Raw genomic sequence first — 5185 nt, 5'->3', positions numbered from 1 at the left:
CACATACACACACACACACATATATATATATATATATATATATATACTGTATATATATACTATACATATATCCCTTTAATGTTTTTATTTGTCACTTGGAGATGTTCTGCATTGATTATATATATATATATATATATATATATATATATATATATATATATATATATATATATGTATATATATATATATCCCTTCGATGTTTTAAATATGAATATATATGTATGTATGTATTTATGTATATAACAAAGTCCATGGACGAACGTTTGTTGCTTTGTAATTGCAAAAGGAAACAAGTCCTTGAGGAATGAAGTTGAGAGACTGAATCCCAGTGGAAACCGGATTATATTATTGGTTACGGAAACATCTCAGTTTTTTCAAATTCAAAATGCAAATCAACATTCACTGTAGATGGATTCTTATAACTGCGATGGAAAACGTAGTAAGATGAAACTGAATTAGAATAAAAGGTTGTGTTCATGGGCAAGAGAGGGTAAAGGCACACACACACAGAGAGAGAGAGAGAGAGAGAGAGAGGAAACTCCGGCGATTAGTTAATGAAACAGGATACATGCAGGATATAGGAACCTCATCAAATAGGCGATAAGTGGAGCTCAACATTCTACTTCCAGGTATAAATTTGATTTGCTATTATCGGTATGTTTCACAGGGGCCGTATATCAAACTGCACTGAATTCGATTCCATATTTTACCTTGTATATTTTGATTTTGCCACCTTGCTCCCATAACCATCCCCCCCCCCGTCAAAAAGGATACTGTTACCGTGTCTTTTTCTTTGCATTCACAGTTGCCTTCGTTGTGTATGCCTGTGATGTTTTTGTGTTGTTTGATATTTACCAATACTATCAAAGTGGAGACTTGAGATAATCGGCCATTAAAGGTTGTAGGCAGAAAATGAAAGTTCTTTAAGACCTGAGACGATTTTAATTAAATGATTAACGTAATGGGGATTTGGGTCTAAAGTTACGGCAATGATTTGGTCATATAATGAAACGGGCAGGTAGGTATATTATAATAGACATAATTAAATAAATAAATAGATATTCAACATATCTTTTGGGGACGAGAACCTAAAGACAAGAGTGTGGTAAAAATTAAAAGAATTTTGATACCCAGGAAAATACGCAAACTGGATTTAAAAAAAAGGGGGGGTGCAACGTAAAACTCAATAGCTGCCGGTCTGAGACCTGGGACAAATTTAGAAGGAACTTGTTTAAGTATCGGCTTTTCAAGTGGAAGTTAAAGAATATCTGGTGACGACACTTTACGCATTGCTCTCTCTCTCTCTCTCTCTCTCTCTCTCTCTCTCTCTCCGTAGAGGAAGTTTCCAACGTATATTAACTGTAGTTGCTTCCAGTTTGGAATGACGTTAAAAAACACATGTCCATGACCTTCCTAATAATATAAGCTAATAGGTTACTATATAAACAATCGTCCAAGTCGCAAATAGTCCTCGATATTGCCAACAACTGGTAAAAGAAATCGAGACGTTGCCTGAAAGCCGCTGAAAATCGAAGCGAGTTGCCCAACAATCTTCTTCTTCTTCTTCTTCTTCTTCTTCTTCTTCTTCTTCTTCGTTTAACGTGCTTTTTTTCCCAATTTTCATATGGGGTAAGCACGATGCCTTCTTTTAAGGCTATGAAAATCGATTTGGTTGCCGAGGGGGAAAGACTATGGATGTAAGTTTTCCGAGAATCTCTCTCTATTCGATCCCCTCTCTTCTCCACCGCGTTCCTTTCCCCTCTTCTCTCTTCTCCCTGCTCGCCCCTCCTTTCTCTTACCCTAGTTTTACCCTCTTCCCAGATCTCGTTCCTCCCCTCTCTTCTCTTTTCTCGTTCCTCGTAGTACAAACATCTTTTCGGACCCTCTTTTCTCCCCTTGTGTTCCCCTTTTCTCCCTCTCTCCTCCCTCCCGTTTTCCTACCTCTCAAAACATTCCTCATCTTCGCGAAACTGATCATGGGGTCATAAGGTTTCCCTTAAGAACCCAGAGGAATATTCTGGTCATACCGTTTACAGTACAGAACAGACAGGGAGGGTAATAAAGATTGAATCTTCTTAACAATTCTCTATAGTTTCTGATCCGTTGAGCCGAAGGGGAGAGTTTCTCGCCCTCTAGTAGCACCTGTCAGACCACTTCATCCCCACTTCACCCGGATTCTGTTGCCTTTGAGCCATGACATTCTGGCCTTGGAGAGAGGTTTATCGCCCTAGTGCATATCTCCCGTCAGACCTAAACTAAAGAACAGCATTGGATTGCCAAGCGCATTGACTCTGCATAAAAGAAATTAAAAAGATAATTTATAAACGAATTGAGCTTGCGTACGAGTCGAAATCATTATTGGGTGAAAGTAAAAAAAAAATTATTTTCCTTTTCCGCAAAGAGTACGTTTGGGGAACATGTTTTAATATAGATGTATTAAGCTTTGCACTTTTTTTTTTACTAAGATAAATGAAAAGCATCAAACAGTGCATTGTAATGAAAGGAAACTGGATCCCATTTTTGGCTTGTCGTGTTTCATGCTTCTTTACTTCACTGGTGTTTTAATAATTGACCACTGCTACCGGAGTCGGTCTATTGTTCTATGGTTATCGTACTGAACCCAGTCCTGGATACTGGAATTCAAAGAGAGGAATGAAGCAGGACATATCAAATGTATCAAAATGCTTCGACATTCCAGAAAAGTCTCCCAAACCAGCCGCGGCGTCGGTTACAGTCTGGGTTGGCTGCAATCGGGAAAGACTATGCCGTGACGTCACAGCCTAGTTCTACTGTGACGTCATATGCGGCTGCGCCGTCTGCTTCTTCTCTCGTTCAAACTGTACTCGACCCTGTCGACTCTGCCCTTCGAGTGAAATACGGCCGTTTTCTTAAGAGGAGACGACGTAGATCTTCGTCTTCGTCGTCGTCGTTCCGAATCACGGTCGCCCAGAAGATAGCCTATTCTTTGAAAGCATCGCTCTCGTTAGCAGTGCCTTCCTGGTGCCATGAATTTAGTCTTGGAAAATATTGTTAAAAATGCCCTGCACGAAGCTGTTAATGCTGCTAGTGGTAATGGTTGCAAGCTAGTTCATTTTGGTCAGCAGTTCTGTACAAAAATATTTGAAACATAATTTACACTAAACAGGCGTCTTGTTATCTAAGATCAAATCAGTCCATTGAAATTATTTAACTTACCTTTTATAGTATTTACTGTTTGCTATCTGTAAGTACTGTACTTCTAACTGAAATGATCAAGTGATCTGAAGTAGAGTGTTTCAGTGTGTTGTATAAAATAGTTTTTTTTTAGATTCATTTCATCATCCCTCGAAGCTTCTTTTCCTGTTTTATTATAGGTAACAGGAATGATAAGACAGACTTTTGTGTTTGCTGGTTGCACATCCCCTAAAACATTGCTGACGTGATTCGCGATCCGACCGCTGTATAAGTCAGTATCTTTATTTATCGAAGGAGCTTTCGTGGTTATCCGGTCTTACAGATAAATAAATCTATAACAATCTATAATAAATCTATAACAATAAAAGCAGAGTGGATCTTGTTTGTCCGCCCCGGTGTGAAACGTGGAGTGGTGGGAACGTGGGTTCGTACACTGTCGTATCGACCGTGCAGACTACAGCGGCGGGGGCCGCTCCATCAATTCGTGTGATTATATAGTTTCAATTTCGCCTCAAGTTAGCCAGAGTGAGGGGTGTTTTTTTTTTTTTTTTTTTTTTTGTGTAAATTCATGCTCTTGGGCTCATTTGTTAGTACCATCCCGTTATATTTGGACAAGCAAGCATATCTCGCGAGACTACCGTAAATAGACGACTGACAGTAGACTAAACATTTCTTGCAAGATGCAGAAGATGTAAGAGGGTGTGATGTACGTATATATGTGTTCGTGAGAGAGAGAGAGAGAGAGAGAGCTCTATTTGTATATTCCATGCATATGGCCCTGAGCTGAAATAAAGACTATTATTATTATTATTATTATTATTATTATTATTATTATTATTATTATTATTACATGAGTATTTGATTCAACATTTAAGGAAAAATAACTGTACCCCAGCCCATGCTATTGTAATTTAACCCATTTTTTTCTAAAGAAGAAAAATGCATGAACTTTTATTTTTAATGAACAAGGAACCGCGCCAGGGACAAGGTCAATTTTGGATTCCCCCAAAAAATAGCAGGAAAGAAACGTATGCTAACGAACTCCACGTGACTTTTAGGGATCGTGGGATAAGCTTTTTTGCCGCTGGACGAGCTGGAGATGTAAGATACCATATAGATATACCTTATGGTCGTTATCGCTTGGTGTGTTAGAATGTACACACACACACACACGTATATATATATATATACATATATGTAAACATATATATACGTATGTATATAATGTATATGTATATATATATAACATATATATATATATATATATATATATATATATATATATATATATATACAGGTATATATGTATATTGTATATATATGTGTGTGTATGTATAAAATACAGTCACCGCAAAAAACTCCGAACACCCCCTTTAAACGAACAAAAATCAGAACAATGTTATAAAAATGGAAAATTATAGGCAAAGTATTTGTTTTATTACCTTTCATTCAATATTTTGACATTTCTCCATTATTTTTAAGTACTGTCGTGCTCAAAAGTCCGTTCCCTTAGCCATCCAGATACGATAATCCGGTGACTATGAAACACCGAAGCAGTTGAACAACAAGTAATTAATGGAAGACCAAACAGATGTCGCACCGTAAGGACATATGGGAACACGGAGGAGGAGTGGGAAGCGGGTATTTTTCTTGAGCATAGAGTAAAGTCTCCATATTCTAATACCGTTAAGAAAGTGATCGTAAAGTTTTTGTTGTTGACGTTACTGGGTTTGAGTGTAAAATGTGCAGTTAAGGAAATATGAGAAATAAATCTGAGAATAAAAGTGCTTAGGAAGTCAGTATTCCTGAATTAGTATTTCCTATAGATTATCGTATCTTATCAACCATAAACACTGATGCTCAAATGCTTTGTATCGATCTTGTGGACAGTCATGTCTGTTGATAAGATAAGATAATCTATAGGAAATACTAATTCATGAATACTGACTTCCCAAGCACTTTTATTCTCAGATTTATTTCGCATATTTCCTTAACTGCACATTTTACACTC

The sequence above is a fragment of the Macrobrachium rosenbergii genome, chromosome 11 (assembly GCF_040412425.1).
Source record: "Macrobrachium rosenbergii isolate ZJJX-2024 chromosome 11, ASM4041242v1, whole genome shotgun sequence".
NCBI lineage: Eukaryota > Metazoa > Arthropoda > Malacostraca > Decapoda > Palaemonidae > Macrobrachium > Macrobrachium rosenbergii.
Note: the sequence above shows the minus strand (reverse complement) of the source record.